Raw genomic sequence first — 17,591 nt, 5'->3', positions numbered from 1 at the left:
TTAATTTCACAGGTCGGCCCAACAGTGAAGGCCAAAGGGCCTGTACTGCGCTGTAACGTTCTATGTTCTATGGAACTGTTGAGTTGGAGGGACAGGGGTGTGTGTGTGTGTGTGGATGTAAACTTATGGATGACAGAGATTGGCTGGGTGGTTGACAGTGAGAAGGAAGGTGTTACGTTGCAGAAGGTTGGACATGAGGGCAATTCAAGGCCAGGTAGAATTTAATCCTGATAAGTGTGAGGTAATGTACTTTGAGTACTCCTTCATCTGGCTCATTCTTCCAGCGAGGAAGCTCAGAGATAGCTTCTAGGCAACAGTGCTAACTCCGTGCCTCAACCATTTTCTCTAGCAGCCACTCTGTGTGAAGAAGTTATCCCTCAGGTCCTCCTTAAACCTTTCCCACTCTCACTTTAAGCCTCTGCCCTCTCATTTTCAGTTCCTCATCCCTGGGAGAATATGCATTCATCCTATCTATGCCTCTCATGATCTTATGCATGTCAGTATGATCATCTCATTGTCCTACATTCCAAGGAATAAAGTCCTATCCTGTTAGGCCACCTTTGGATTACTGCATTCAGTTTTGGTCTCCCTGTTATAGGAAGTTTGTTGCAAAACTTGAAAGAGTTGAGAAATAATTTACAAGGATGTTACCTGGGTTGGAGTGCATGAGCTATAGGGAGAAGCAGAATAGGCTGTGCCTTTTTCCCTGGAGTGTCCGAGGCAGGGTTTCCACTGGCCATTGTGGAACTCTGGAGCAGAGGTTCAGGGTGAGAGGGGCATGATATAAAAGGGACCGAAGGGGCGACCTTTTCGCACAGAAGGTAAAGTCGATGTGGAATGTGCTGCCAGAGGAAGTGGTGGAGGCTGGTACAACTAGAGCATTTAAGAAGCATCTGGATGGGTATATGAATAGGAAGTGTTGAGAGGAATATGAGCCAGAAGTTGATGAATGGGATTAGATTTATACAGGATAGCTTTTTGGCATGGCCAAGTTGGATCGAAGGGTCTGTTTCTGTGTTGTCTCCTGACCATTCTGGGACCAGTTCTGAGACCCTGCTCCCTTGTCCACAACCTCCACCAGTGGAAACTATCTTTATCTACCCTGTCTTTTTCTGAAGAGGTCAATCAGATCACCCCTTGATCTGCTAAATTGCTGGAGGTTGCAGGCCCTAATTTGGATAATCTCTCCTCAGAACGTAACCACTGAAGTGCAGGTGTCATTCTTGTAAGCCCACATTGTATTCCCTCCCGGGCTGCTATATCCTTTTGAGGTTTGCTGGCCAGTTCTGCTCACAGCGGGGTTTCTTAGAAAGGAACATAACTTCTGCATCTTTATACTCCACCCAGAGTATTGTCAATATCTTTCTCTGTATCTTTGCCTTTCCTGTTTAATCATCCTTTCCACCTTAGCTACCCCATCATTGCTAGTTTAAAGCCAAGGGAGTTTTTGAGAATTGCATCAAACCCTGTTGTGCAAACACCCGACCATTTCGTTATAATATTTGTATTCCGCGCAATAAAGAGAAAAAGGGCACATTTTTAGACCACTTTACACAACGCTGGCCATTCTTACAGGGCTGTGCGGCAACTGAAATGAAGCATTCAGTGTCGTAGTCTTGGGAATCGGGCAGCCAAGTTGCCAGTGCAAGTTCCCATCAAGCGGCAAGTTTATACGTTGGTTTTTGACATTCTTTCTATTCTTTCACTGGGTGTGGATGATGAAGCCAGCCTTTGTTTCACGTCCCTAATTGCCTCGAACCCTGTGGCTTTAAAGGCCATTTCACAGACCAGTTAAGAGACAGCATTTTTTGTTTCATTGATTTTATTTATTCCGGGCGTGTAGGAGTTACTTTGTAGGTCAGCCTTGCCCATCCCTCCTGCCCAGAATGCAGTATTGAGTCAGTCACCTTGGTGTGATAGGTGACACCAGAGAAGGATAGCAGCTTTCCTTTCTCAACAAACGTTAAGTAGGCTTTACAACAATAGACACTGGTTACATGGTTTTCCCGAAGTTAATCTTTGATTCTGGACTTCTGTTGAATTGCCCTTCACCTGACGGGGTGGGATTTGAATCACTATCTCCAAAATGTTTGAATGGAGTTATTGATTAGTCGTCTAGTGATGTTAGCACTTCATTCTGTTTCCCCGTCCCATCCCCCTCTAGCTCCATATTGCTGTGGGTAGGGCCAGAGCTGCATAGAAAAACCTGGAAACATCCAAATGTTCTGGTACTCCTTTCTCGGGGGAAAGGAGTTTGGGGTGTGATCCGAGGAAGGTGTTTTAAATACTTGATACATTTTGACGCCGATGTTCTTTTGGGGGAGCTGAGCAGCATAGGGACCAATGTAAATTCATTCAGGGAAAAGCTTTACGATGGGCAAAGTTTGACCACACAATGATTGCAGGATTCCTTCCTGAAAGAGCGTGAACGAATCAGCTAGGTTTTTACAACAATCAAAATTCGTTTCATGGTCTCGATTGAGTTTTTGAAAAAGTAATGGAGGATTGATGAGGGCAGAACGGTGTGTTTGATCTGTATGTACTTGAGTAAGGCCTTCAACAAGGTTCCCCATTGGAGACTGGTTTGCAAGCTTAGATCACATGGAATACAGGGAGAACTAGATTGAGTCACAGAGTCATAGAGATGTACAGCACGGAAACAGACCCTTCGGCCCAACTTGCCCATGCCGACAAGATATCTCAACCCATTTCAGTCCCACCTGCCAGCACCTGGCCCATATCCCTCCAATCCCTTCCGATTCATAAACCCATCCACATGCCTTTTAAATGTTGTGATTGTACCAGCCTCCCCCAATTCCACTGTCAGCTCATTCCATACACGTACCACCTTCTGAGTGGGAAAATGTTGCCCCTTATGTCTGTTTTATATTTTTCCCCTCTTACCCTAAACCTATGCTATCTAGCTCTGCTCTTCCCCACCCCAGGGAAAAGACTTTGTCTATTAATCCTATCCATGTCCCTCATGATTTTATAAACCTCTATAAGGTCACCCCTCAGCCTTTGACGCTCCAGTGAAAACAACCCCAGTCTACTCAACCTCTCCCTGTAGCTCAAATCCTCCAACCCTGGTAACATTCTTGTAAATCTTTTCTGAACCCTTTCAAGTTTCACAACGTCTTTCCAATAGGCAGGAGACCAAAACGCAATATTCCAACAGTGGCCTAACCAATGTCCTGTACAGTCGCAATATGACCTCCCAACCCCTGTACTCAATACTCTGACCAAAAAGGAAAGCATACCAAACACCGCCTTCACTATCCTATCGACCTGCAGCTCCACTTTCAAGGAGCTATGAACCTGCACTCCAAGGTCTCTTTGTTCAGCAACACTCCCTCATACCTTACCATTAAGTGTATAAGTCCTGCTAAGATTTGCTTTCCCAAAATGCAACACCTCACATTTTTCTAAATTAAACTCCATCTGCCATTTCTCAGCCAATTGGCCCAACCGATCAAGATCCTGTTGTAATCTTTGCTGTCCACTACACCTTCAATTTGAGTGTCATCTGCAAACTTACTAACTATGCCTCTTATACTCACATCCAAATCATTTATGTAAATGATGAAAACTAGTGGACCCAGCACTGATCCTTGTGGCAGTCCACTGGTCACAGACCTCCAGTCTGAAAAACAACCCTCCACCACCACCCTCTGTCTTCTACCTTTCAGCCAGTTCTGTATCCAGATGGGTAGTTCTCCCTGTATTCTGTGAGATCTAACCGTGGTAATCAGCCTACCATGGGACTGCTTTACTGAAGTCCATAGAGATCACGTCCACCGTTCTGCCCTCATCAATCCTCTTTGTTACTTCAAAAAACCCAATCAAGTTTGTGAGACATGATTTCCCACGCACAAAGCCATATTGACTATCCTTCATCAGTCCTTGCCTTTCCAAATACATGGGAGTCCTGCCCCTCAGGATTCCCTCGAGCAACTTGCCCCACCACTGACATCAGGCTCACTGGTCTCCAGTTCCTGGTTTGGCCTTAGCATCCTTCTTAAACCATGTTAACCAACCTCCCATCTCCAACCTTCAGCCATTTGGATACAGAACTGGCTCGAAGGTAGAAGGCAGAGAGAGGTGGTGGAGGGTTGCTTTTGAGACTGGAGGCCTGTGACCAGCAGTGTGCCCTAAGGGTCAGTGCTGGATCCACGACATTTTGTCATTTTATATAAATGATTTGGTTGTGAGTACAGGAGGTATAGTTAATAGGTTTACAGATGACATCAAAATTGTAGGTGTAGTGGACAGCGAAGAAGGTTATCTCAGGTTACAATGGGCTCTTGATCAGATGGGCCAGTGGGCTGAGGAGTGGCAGATGGAGTTTAGTCGACATACATGAGAGGTGCTGCATCTTGGTAAAACAAATCAAAGTAGAACTTATACACTTAATGGTACGGTACTGGGGAGTGTTGCTGAATTGAGAGTTTGGACTGCAGGTTCATAGTTCCTTGAAAGTAGAGTTGCAGGTAGATAGGACAGTTAAGGCGTTTGCTAGTTTTCCTTAACTGGTCAGAGTATTGAGTATAGGAATTGGGAGGTCATGTTGCAGTTGTACAGGACATTGGTGAGGCCATTTTTGGAATATTGCACGTGAGGAAATCTGGTCAGCATGGACGAGTTAGACCAAAGGGTCTGTTTCTGTGCGGTTTTTGACTGTGCCTCTATGATTACATTAAATTCAGCCAATTGCGATGGTGGGATTTGAATTTGTAACCCCAGAACATTATCATCATCCTTTGTTTTGAGTGCATTCATGTGGACAACCAGTGGGAGTTGGCCATTCGGCCAAGTGGCCCTGCAGTTTTGAGTCTAACTGACCCTTTGACAAACCCTTTACAAGGATGTTGCCAGGGTTGGAGGATTTGAGCTATGGGGAGAGGCTGAACAGGCTGAGGCTGTTTTCCCTGGAGTGTCGGAGGCTGAGGGCAACCTTATCAAGGTTTACAAAATTATGAGGGGTGTGGAGAGGATAAATAGGCAAAGTCTTTTCCCTGGGGTCGGGGAGTCCAGAACCAGAGGGAATAGGTTTAGGGTGAGAGGGGAAAGATATAAAAGAGACCTAAGGGGCAACTCTTTCACGCAGAGGGTGGTACGTGTATGGAATGAGGTATTGGAGGAAGTGGCAGAGGCTGGTACAATTACAACATTTAAGAGGCATTTGGATGGGTATATGAATGGGAAGTGTTTGGAGGGATATGGGCCAGGTGCTGGCAAGTGAGATGAGATTGGGTTGGGATATCTGGTCTGCATGGATGGGTTGGACCAAAGGTTCTGTTTCCGTGCTGTACATCTCTATGACTCTAAGCCACTCCACCACTGATGTTCAGTCACAGCAGTGTTGACCATGCACAAGATGCACTACAGAGATTCAGCAACATTTCTTAGACCACAGCTACCGAGCCCATGACCACTACCATCTGGAAGTACAGGAAAATACTACCCTACCTTGGAAGTTTCCATCTGAGGCTGGAAAAGCAGAGCAGGCCAGGCAGTGTCTGAGGAGCAGGAGAATCAACGTTTTGGGCATGAGCCCTTCATCAGCAATGCGGAGTGAAAAGGGGGCTGAGAGATAAATTGGGGGAGTGGGGCTGAGAGGCAGTTAGCTGGAAAGGCGATCGGTGGACGAAGGGGAGGGGGGGAGGCGGTTACAAGTGATAGGTCGGTGGGGAGCACAGAGCAGATAGGTGGGAAGGAAATGGGCAGGTCAAAAGGGTGGTGCCAAGTTGGAGGGTTGGATCTGGCGTGGGGTTCGGGGGAGGGGGAGGGGGAGCGGGAGGTGGGGAAGGGAGATTTGGAACCTGGTGATTGATGTTGATGCTGTGTTTTTGAAGGTTTCCAAGGTGGAAGATGAGGCGTTCTTCCTCCATCACCCTTTTCAACTCTGACTCTCCAGCGTCAGCAGTCCTCCCCTTTCTCCTGTGTCCTGTTGGACCTTGAGTTATTCCTTGTAGCATTTCCTTGTCTGGAGACCATTTTAACTGTGGTCAAATCAGTCTTGATGGTCTTTTGACGATTTTGTTGAGATTGAAAGAGAAAAGTTCTGTCTTTTTTTTCCCCCTCTGTGGGTGTGGTCCAGGGTAAGAGATGACCTGGTGGTTTGATCATCTTAAAGTTAGAGTCAAGGCCGGTCAAGTGCGAAGTTGGAAACCACTTATCTACGTGAAAGCATCAGCGACTTTGGGGAGTGAGTCCCTCGAAACGTGGTCAGTGTGAGTTCAGTTAGTATGTGTGCGGTCCCTGGGTTGCGAACGGCTTCCCTTCTGGAGTGGTTTGCAAGTCCGAACACAGTGGAGGGCAATGTAAAGCAGCTGTTTGTAAGAGCGAGAAATGTTTGTATGTGTGGGGTCTTGAAAATTACACCCCTCTTAGAAATGAGTGTTTGCAAGTCAGACATTTGTAAATTGAAGACTCCCTGGGCCCCAGATGGGTAAAAGTTTGATACTAAAGGATCGTGGAACCGAGGTGGCTGAACAATGTTTGAGATGCTAACAGTCCTGGTGATGTTTAATGGACAAACATCCACAAGGGGTCTGCTGTTCCTGTGCAGCACATCTAGGGGACTCTGTGCCAAGCCATCTTCCGATGCTGTTTGCCTGCCCTTCAGCTCTATGTTTTTGACAAAGTGTTTGTCTTTGTACCTTTGACATGAGACACCAAATATTTCATGGCTTTGTCACATGGTAGCCCAGTCCTGGACTGTATTTTACATGTTCGTTGCCTGAGCGAGTGCCTGCTACTGTTTAGCAACCAGGGATTGTGCTGAGCCACCATGGCCACAGAAGCACCTGCATTATTCTGCTTTTCATCTCACCTTTCTGCCAAATGAAAGCCCGAAAGGGGTGAACTACAGGCGCATTCGCGGTGTAAACATGAGTAGTGCGATAGTGTGTCCACTGACGGTATCGTTTGCTCATACATTATTTACAGAGTAGCAATGCAGTTTGACGTGGCTAGTGCGGTCGTTGACACTGAAAACTCTCCCACTATGGAACTGTACAAACACAAGGAGCAGTGCCAGAGGTGGTTGGCTGTTGGTGGTAGCGAAGGGCAAGTTGGAAGATATGAGGAGCATTAATATGCAGCACCTTGCACTGTGCTGGGGCAAGTGCTTCTCAGGCCACGAAATTCTGTACTTAATTGAAGCATAACCACTGTTGTGATTTGGCAACAGTTCGCAGCAAGCTGTGACTAAGTGCAGTCATGCTTGCTGTTGGTTTTGGAGTCTGTTTTGACCCAGCACACATCCTTACCACTTAGAAATAGCAGCTCTGGGTGTCTTGTAGAACCTGTGCAAGAAGGATGTCTTTTTCCCATAACCGATCATTCTGCTGCAACTTCAGATCTTGATTTTGTGCCTAATTCTCTTTTATAAGTCACTGTTCAGTCTCCTTCCATTCTCGTTGGCGACCTTAGACAGTTCAGTGTGACTTGGCAGGATAGTTAACCGGGAAATGTTGGGCTCACCGAGAACTGTTGGTGACCTTGTGTGTAACAACAGAACTGCCTCCACCATTTAGTCACCCCCTTGACTAAAACCTCTCCTGCATCCCCTTGGCGAATTAATCCAACAATCCTCTGGTTTCACTCCCCCTTCCGATCACCGGGTGATTCAGAGAAGTTTTAATGTAAAGCTTTCCTGCTTTTTGTAATCCGTGCCACTTTGTGTATATCTCTGTGTGCATATCATTTTCAAAATAGCTTTAAAACCTGACCTGTCATCGTGTAAGATTGCTCTTTGCTGTGTAGTAAAATAGGCTTTCTCTGCATTGCACTGCAATTGTCATGTGTGTGGCCATTATGCGAGGTTAGCTCTATCTATCTCCCTCCTTGTTTACATTAAAGAGACTCATTTCATCTGCAAACTGAAGTTATGTCCACAGACTGGATGATTAATGCATATGAAAAATAAGTATGAATGCTGAGGTCTTTTTTTCTTTCTTATCTTCCGTTTAAAGACTTGTATCACTTTTTTTTTTAAATGGCCCAGAGACACAGCTCCCCTGTTTTGGTATCAGAAGCTGCATTGTAAAAAGTATTTATCGAGGCCTTTGTCAATGGGGAGGTCAGAACACTCTTATCTCCCCGGTGGTTTATTAACCCAGGACTGGAGTAAGAGTCACCATGACTCATGCTGCTCCCTTGGACATTAAACTCTTTGAAAGCGCGTCTTGCCAAATTGTACGGTAATGGAATTGCTCAGCACAAGGAGTGTCAGCTGTGGCTTGGTGGGTGGCGCTCTTGCACCCAAGATCACAGGGTCCGCATCTGTTCAAGAGACCTGGGGCGCACATCCAGTTTGACAACAGTGTCAGTAGTGAGGGAGGTCAACCATATGGGGGCGCCAGGCTGAGGGAGGTCAGCCAACAGGGCAGTGCGCCAGGCTGTGGCAGGGTTAGCCCTTGGGTCAGGTTGGGGTGGGGTGGGGGGGGCGTTGGGAGGTGGGGTTGGGGGTGTGGGGGGGCGTGGGGAGGTGGGGTTGGGGGGGTGGGGGTGCGGGGCGGCACGCCAGGCGGTGGGAGGATCAGCCTTGAGGGGTTTCTGGGTTCTTTGAAATGTCCCTTTTTTTTCAACAAAACTTGAAACTTGGGATGACCTTACAGAATCCAACAGAACAAGTAGAGGGGTCCCTGCTGTCTTGGGCCCGTGTGTGTTAATCCCATACCTGTCATCACCGTTCTTTTTTTTAAAAAAAGCTGCTGATCTGGTTATCTTTCACTGTACTGTGTGTGTGATATGGTTGTGAGTTTGGCTGCTGCAGCACGTCAATACCTAATTGGTTCGGAAGTGCTTTGGGAGTTGTTGAAAGAAGCTTTGGACATGCATTGCCCTTATCGGGGAAGGGAGATTCCAGATTCCTGGAAGGCAGGACGGGTGGGGGTGTGGAGGCAGGCTGGAAAAGCTGACAATAGAACACGCAACAGTACAGCAGAGAAACAGGCCCCTCGACCCAAGATACTGTGCTGAATGTGATGCCGAATTCGATCAGTTCCTTCGCCTGCCCTTGGTTCATTTCTCTCCATTCCTTCCATATCCGTGTGTTTATCTGTAAGTCCCTTAAACACACTAGCGTATCTAGCTGCACCACCATCCCTGGCAGTGCATTCCAGACATGTCCCAAGCTGTTTAAAAACAAAGCTGGCCCCTCACATCTCCTTTGAACTTTCCTCTTTCTTACCTCAAACACAGGCCCCTGGTATTTCGACATTTCAACTGTCGCGGGAGGGATTTTGACTGTCAACCGTATCACTGCATCTCCTAATTTGATAGACGTTCATCAATGATAGACCTCGATGTTGCGGCCATTTTGGAGACATGGATAGAGCAGGGTCAGGAATGAATGTTGCAGGTTCCAGGGTTTAGATCTTTCAATAAGAACAGTGAAGACGGTAAAAGAGGGGGAGGTGTGGCCTTGTTAGCCAAGGACAGTATAATGGTGGCTGAAAAAATTTTCATGAGGACTCATCTACTGAGATTAGTCGAGGCTGAGGTTAGAAACAGGAGAAGAGTGGTCACACTGCTGGAGTTTATTCTAGGCCTCAGCAGAGTTCCAGGGAGGTGGAGGAGAGGATCGGCAAAACTATTCAGTGTAGAAGTGAAAGGAACAGGGTGGTGATTATGGGGGACTTTAACTTCCCCAACATTGACTGGAAATGCTGTAACTCAAGTACGTTGGATGGATCCGTTTTTGTCCAATGTGTACAGGAGGGTTTCCTGACACAGGATGTCGAAGGGCTGACAAGAGGAGAGGCCACACTGGATCTGGTGCTTGGTAATGAACCAGGCCAGGTGTTTGGTTTAGTGGCAGATGAGCACTTTGGAGAGAGTGACCTTAATTCAGTTACGTTTAGTGATGGAAAAGGATAGGTATGTGCCACAGGGCAAGAGGTATAGATGGGGGAAGAGCAATTATAATGTGATTAGGCAAGACTTAGGATGCGTAGGTTGGGGTAGAAAAATGCAGGGCATGGGGACAATCGGAACATGGAGCTGGTTTAAGGAACAGACATTGCGTGTCCTTGATAAGTATGTCCCTGTCAGATAGGGAGGAATTGATAAGGGAAGGGAACCGTGGTTTACTAAAGAAATTGCATCTCTTGTTCAGCAGAAGAAGGAGGCTTATGTGACGTTGAGACGTGATGGTTCAGATGAGATGGAAAGTTACAGATTAGCGAGGAAGGATTTAAAGAGAGAGTTTAAGAGCAAGGAGAGGACATGAGCAGTCTTCAGCAGGTTGAACTAAGGAGAACCCTAAAACTTTCTGCAGGTATGTGAAGAATAAAAGGATGACTCGGGGAGGAATAGAGCCAGTCAAACGCAGATGTGGGAAGTTGAAGGTGGACCCTGTGGAGACCGGAGAGGTGCTAAACAAATATTTGTCATCTGTTTTTAACCCAGGAAAAGGAGAATGTTGTGGAGGAGAATGAGAAACGGGATATTAGGCGATAAAGGATAGAGGTTAGGAAGGAAGAGGTGTTATCGATTCAAGAAGGCGTGAAAGGAGACAAGTCCCCGTGCTGGATGGGATTTATCTGAGGATTCTCTGGGAAACTGGGGAGGAGATATTGGAGCCTTTGACCTTGATCTGAGTCGTCATTGTCTGCAGGTTTAGTGCCAGAAGTCTGGAGGTTTGCAAATGTTGTTCCCTTGTTCAAGTAGGGCAGCAGAGATGACCCAGGGAATTATAGACCAGTGAGCTTTACGTCTGTTGTGGGAAAAGTTTTGGAAAAGATTACAAGAGATAGGATTTGTAATCTTCCTGCAATCAAATTATTGCATGCAGGAAGTCCACATGGTTTCGTCAAGGGCAGGTCATGTCTCTCAAACCTTACTGGGATTTTTGAGAAGGTGACCAAACATGGATGAGGGTAGGGCAGTTGACGTGGTGTACATGGACTTCAGTAAAGCCTTTGATAAGGTTCCACACCGTAGGCTGTTGGAGAAAATACCGAGGCATGAGATTGAGGTTGATTTAGCAGTTTGGATTAGGAACTGGCTTTCTGTAAGAAGGCAGCAAGTGGTGGTTGATGGAAAATATTCAGCCTGGAGTTTGGTTACTAGTGATGTGCCACAAGGATCTGTTTTGGGAGCACTGCTGTTTGTCATTTTTATAAATGACTTGGGCACAGGCAAAGGTGGATGGGTTAGTAAGTTTTCAGATGACACTAAAGTCGGTGGAGTAGTGAACAGTGTGGAAGAATGTTACAGGTTGCAGGGGGACTTGGATAATCTGCAGAATTGGGCTGAGAGGTGGCAAATGGAGTTCAATGCAGATAAGTGTGAGGTGATGCACTTTGGGAAGAATAACAGGAAGGCAATATACAGGCTCAATGGAAAGATTCTTGGTAGTGTCGATGTGCAGAGGGATCTTGGAGTCCATGTACATAGATCCCTGAAAGTTGCCACCCAGGTTGATACCACTGTTCAGAAGGCATACGGTATGGTGGGTTTTATTGGTAGAGGGATTGAGTTCCGGAGCTGTAATGTCAAGTTGCAACGATACAAAACGCTAGTGCGGCTGCACTTGGAATATTGTGTACAGCTCTGGTCGCCCCATTACATGAAGGATATGGAAGCATTGGAAAAGGTGCAGAGGAGCTTTCCCAGGAGGTTGCCTGGTCTGGAGGGAAGGTCTTATGAGGAAAGGCTGAGAGACTTGGGTCTGTCCTCATTGGAAAGAAGGCGGCTAAGAGGGGATTTGAGAGAGACATACAAGAAAGATGATCAGAAGATTAGATATTGTAGACAGTGAAAGTCTTTTTCCTAGGATGATGACCTCAGCTTGTACGAGGGGGCACAGCTACGAATTGAGGGGGATGATAGATTTAAGACAGATGTCAAAGGCAGGTTCTTTACTCAGAGTGGTAAGGGCGTGGAATGCCCTACCTGCTAACGTAGTCAACTCAGCCACATGAGGGAGATTTAAACAATTCTTGGATAAGCACATAGATGATGATGGGATAGTGTAGGGGGTTGAGCTTAGATTAGTTCACAGGTCGGCGCACCATGGTGGACCGAAGGGCCTGTTCTGCGCTGTATTGTTCTAAGTCTCAGCCTCTGCTGCTCCAGAGAAAACAACAGGAGATTTTCTGGTCTCCTTGTAGTTTGTACCCTCGAATCCAGGCAGCATCCTGACAAACCCTTACCAAAGCTGATGTCCTCCTTGCATCACAGTAGGTTAAAGGCAGATGTAATTCAGAATTCAGAGAGGTTGGCTCAAGTTGCTGAGGCAAGGCTGTTGCTGGCAGGAAGTTATCTGGAACTAACGAAAGTGGATTTAAGTTGATCTACAAAAGGGCGGGCTTGGGGAGGGAATCAGAATTTTGCACGCAGCCGACAGTCTGCTGTCCAAACGAATGCTGGAAACCAGTTCACTGGCTGCATTGTAGGAATATCCAGCAGGAAACTTGAATTGCAATTAAAGGAATTGGCGTAGAGTCATTATACAGCATGGGAAAAGACACTTGGATGAAACTCGCCCATGCAACCAAATATCCTAAATTAATTTTGTCCTATTTACCAGCATTTGACCCATATCCCTCTAAACCCTTCTTATCTGTATGCCCATCTCGATGCCATTTAAATGTTGTCATTGTACCAGCCGCCTCCACTTCCTCTGGCAGCTCATTCATACACGCATTACCCCGTGTGTGAAAAAGTTGCCTCTTCCGTCCCTTTTTATATATTCTTCTCTTCTCTTCCCCCCCCCGCAACCAAACTTAAGCCTGTGTCCTCTAGTTTTGCACTTGACTATTCACCCCATCTATGCCCCTCATGACCAAATGAATTGTATAAATTAGCCTCTCCTCCTCCAACACTGCAGGGAAAATGTTTAGCCGATTCAGTCTCTCTCGATAGCTCAAACCTGGCGACGTCATTGTAAATCTTTTCTGAACCTTTTCAACTTTAACAGCATCTTTGCGATAGCAAGGAGACCAGAATTGCACGCAGTATTGCAAAAGTGGCCAAACTAGTATCCTGTGCAGCCCCAAGCATGACCTCCCAACTCGTGCACTCAATGCACGAACAAAGTCAAGTGTACCAAGCGCTACCTTGACCGTCCTGGCTTGAAAGATGCCAGAAAAAAATGGTAAATCGAAGAATTAGGAGTACTTTAGGTTCCAGCACAGAATGAGCCAGAATCTGATAAAAGATTGAGTAGACTATGAATGCAAACCAAATTGGACCATAAAAGCAGATTGCAAAAGCTTCCTTCGCAGTGCAAAAAGGAACGGTTAGCTGGGATAAATCTTGGGTGTCACACATGGAGGCGGGTGAGTTGACATTGGAGAACCAGGGAATATTGGACTAACTCAGCAATTTGCTTGGTGCCTGTCTTCCCAGGGAAGATAAAGAGAAGCTTTATGGACTTGTGGAAATGGCGAAGCAATGACCTCGTATTATCTTAAACCAGAAACACCGGGAACGCAGCTTCAAATCCTGCCGTAGAACATAGAACAATACAGCACAGAGCAGGCCCTTCGGTCCACGATGTTGTGCCGAACATTTGTCCTAGCTTAAGTACGTATCCATGTACCTATCCAATTGCCGCTTAAAGGTCACCAATGATTCTGACTCTGCCACTCCCACAGGCAGTGCATTCCATACCCCCACTACTCTGGGTAAAGAACCTACCCCTGACATCACCCCCCCCCCCCCCCAATACCTTCCACCCTTCACCTTAAATTTATATCCCCTTGTAACACTCTGTTCTACCCGGGGAAAAAGTTTCTGACTGTCTACTTTATCTATTCCTCTGATCATCTTATAAACCTCTATCGAGCCACCCCTCCTCCTTCGCCGTTCCAATGAGAAAAGGCCTAGCACACTCAACCTATCCTCGTACGATCTATTCTCCATTCCAGGTAACATCCTGGTAAATCTTCTCTGCACCCTCTCCAAAGCTTCCACATCTTTCCTAAAGTGAGGTGACCAGAACTACATACAGTACTCCAAATGTGGCCTAACCAAGGTCCTGTACAGCAGCAACATCACTTCACGACTCTTGAATTCAATCCCTCTGCTAATGAACACTAATAAACCATAGGCCTTCTTACAAGCTCTATCCACCTGAGTGGCAACTTTCAAAGATCTATGTACATAGACCCCAAGATCCCTCTGTTCCTCCACCTTACTAAGAACCCTACAGTTAACCCTGTATTCCGCATTCTTATTTGTCCTTCCAAAATGGATAACCTCACACTTGACAGGGTTGAACTCCATCTGCCACTCCTCAGCCCAGCTCTGCATCATATCCAAGTCCCTTTGCAGCCGACAACAGCCCTCCTCACTATCCACAACTCCACCAATCTTCGTATCGTCTGCAAATTTACTGACCCACCCTTCGACTCCCTCTTCCAAGTCATTAATAAAAATTACAACCAGCAGAGGACCCAGAACTGATCCCTGCGGAACTCCATGGCGAATTCAAGTTTCGAAAGGAAACATTTTGAATTGAAAGTCTGGATTTAATGACCACCGAGAAACTGTTATCGACCCTGGGTTCACTAATGCCCTTTATAGAGTCACAGAGATGTACAGCACGGAAACAGACCCTTTGGTCCAACCCGTCCATGCCGACCAGATCTTCCAATCCAATCTCGTCCCACCTGCCAGCACCTGGCCCATATCCCTCCAAACCCTTCCTATTCATATTCCCATCCAGATGCCTTTTAAATGTTGCAATTGTACCAGCCTCCACCACTTCCCCTGGCAAGGAAGCTGCCCAGTACGGCCTCTCTGACCCCAGGCCCACAGCAATAGGAGTCCTGACTGTCCTCCTCTGCCAATGGGGAATGGGCAATAGATGTTGGCCTTACCAGCAAATCCCATAAACTAATTTTAAAAAGAGAAGGAGCTGAAAGAATTTAGTATTCACACAGAATTGTTTGGATTCATGGTTAATGAAGTCCAAATAAGCGACAGCGTGTTGACTGAGGTAGTTGTCACGATAGAAGTTGGATTGGTGGCTGTCTTTCAAAATTATAGATTTTACAGACTAAGATTGATGGGAGAACAGAACTACAGGCTGGTTCGGCTGGATGGCAGTAGTGTAGAAAATGTTAGAATCTATTAACTGGGCACGACCGGTTTGGACATACTCGACACAGATTTCCCAAAAGGAATTCCTATGGCCAAACCTTATTGGTGGTTTACAAGGATAGGTAAAGGAGAATCAGTGTGTTGGGATTTTCAGAAGGCTATTGGTAAGGTCTCTATCAGTTGAGTAAACAAAAGCAGAGCACATGGGATTTGAGGTTATATACTAGCGCAGAATTATCAACCTAGAGAGAGTGTGAATGAACATATAATTGTCAGGGTGACGGGCAGTAACTGCTATAGTAAAGCCCAAGTTCTTCACAATCTACATAAGTAGAGTCAGACGGCACGGACCCTTCGACCAAGCTCCTCCATGCTATCCAGCTTTCCCAAACTAAACCAGTCTTGTTTTCCTATCTTTGGCCCATATCCCTCTAAACCCTTCCTATGTATGTACCCATCCACATGCCTTTTAAATGCTGTAATACCTGCCCCAACCACTTCCTCTGGCAGCACGTTCCACACACACACACACACACACACACACACACACACACACACCACCCTTTGTGAGGGAAATCTTGCCCCTCAGGTCCTTTCTCTACCTTGGCTGTCTCCCTTTAAAAGCCATGCCCTCTAGTTTTGGATTCACCTCCCCTTCGACAAGGACATTTGGCTGTTCACCTTGGCTGTAAATGATCTGGATCCTGGGACTAATTTGAGTATTTTCCAATCTGACACAACCAGTTGGCAATCTACGTTTTGAGGAAGGTGCGAGGAAATCTGAAGCAGACTTTGGGCAGGGTATGTGAACGGTCACTAACGTGGCAGGTGAATATATTGTGAATCAGGCAGAGTATTTCTTAAATGATGCGAGCTGTTGACATCCAGTCCCTTTTGTTATGACTTGCAACAAACTTGCAATCAGGTTCAAAAATCAAGGCAGCAGGAAAATGTTAGCAAAGGGCTTCTCATACAGATTAGAAAGTGTTGCAGTTGAAGAGAGCTTTGGTGAGACCGCAGTGAGAGGACTTTGTACATTTTATTGGTCCCTTATATATTTGCCACAGGGAGCGCGCACCGTGAATGTCAGCAGACTCATCCCTGGGATTACAGCATTGGTTTCGAAACATTGAGGAAATCAGGCTTGTGCTCTCAAGTGTTTAAGCAATCTCATTGAGATTTGTGAAATTCGTACAGGGTGTGATAGGGTAGAGGTAAACAGGACTTTTCCTTGGATAATGGAGTCTTGAACTAAGGACATCGCTTCAGGACACGGGACAAGCCAGTTATGGCTCGAGTGGGGCGAATTCCTCCACGTTAGGCGGTGGTGTATCTTTGGAATTCTCTTCCGCAGCCAGTTGTGGGCACTGTCTTGATGTAAATCGATAGTAAATTTGCAGATGACACAAAGGTTGGAGGTGTCGTCGATAGTATAGAGGGCTACTGCAGGCTGCAGCGCGACCCAGACAGGATGCAGAGCTGGGCTGAAAAATGGCAGATGGAGTTTAACCTGGATAAATGCGAAGTGATGCATTTTGGAAGGTCGAACTCAAATGCTGGATATAGGATTAAAGACAGGATTCTCGGCAGTGTGGAGGAACAGAGGGATCTGGGTTTGCAAGTACATAGATCCCTCAAAGTTGCCACCCAAGTGGGTAGGGTTGTTAAGAAAGCAGATGGTGTTCTGGCTTTCATTAACAGGGGGATTGAGTTTAAGACCCGCGAGGTTTTGCTGCAGCTCGACAAGTCCCCGGTGAGACCACACTTGGAATATTGCGTCCAGTTCTGGGTCGCCCGACTATAGGAACGATACAGAGGCTTTGGAGAGGGTGCAAAGAAGGTTTACCAGGATGCTGCCTGGACTGGAGGGCTTGCCTTATGAAGTAAGGTTGAATCAGCTCGGACTTTCCTCTCTGGAGAGCAGGGAGGGAGAGAGGAGACCTGATCGAGGTGCACAAAATAATGAGGAATAAATAGAGTCAATGGCGAGAGATTTTTCCCCAGGGCAGGATTGACTGGTACGAGAAGTCATAGTTGGAAGATATTAGGGGGAAGGTATAAAGGAGACGTCAGAGGTAGATTCTTTACGCAGAGAGTTGTGAATACATGGAATGTGTTGCCAGCTGTGGTGGTAGGAGCAGAGTCATTGGGGATATTTAAGCGACTGCTGGACATGCACATGGATAGCAGTGAGGAGGTTAAGTTACAATATTTTACATTAGGATTAAGTCTCGGCACAACATCGTGGGCCAAAGGGCCTGTTCTGTACTGGACCTTTCTATGTTCTATGTAATTGAACATGTCTGGAGATGATAACACCATACAGTATGGAAGTGGCATTGAGGTAGATGGTATCTTTGGATAGCAGACCATGCTGAATGGCCTCCTGTTCCTGAATTGGTAAGAAAGCCACGTAGACTGAGCATACTATTGAATCTCGTGCACCTCTTGATCAGATGGTGGCTGCTTGCCTGCCACTGGATTTTTCTTGCCCTACCCATGTCAGGAAGGTTCACAGAATAATCGTG

At 46.4% G+C, this 17,591-nt stretch overlaps 1 pseudogene; it reads left to right on the top strand.

The window, feature by feature from the left end:
* Positions 1-17,591, top strand: part of LOC140468646 (oxysterol-binding protein 1-like) — a 53,159-nt pseudogene that overhangs the window by 13,704 nt on the left and 21,864 nt on the right.

The sequence above is a fragment of the Chiloscyllium punctatum genome, chromosome 47, assembly GCF_047496795.1.
Source record: "Chiloscyllium punctatum isolate Juve2018m chromosome 47, sChiPun1.3, whole genome shotgun sequence".
In the NCBI taxonomy this organism is placed as follows: domain Eukaryota; kingdom Metazoa; phylum Chordata; class Chondrichthyes; order Orectolobiformes; family Hemiscylliidae; genus Chiloscyllium; species Chiloscyllium punctatum.
The sequence above is the reverse complement of the archived record's forward strand: the minus strand, read 5'-3'. Positions and strand labels throughout refer to the sequence as shown.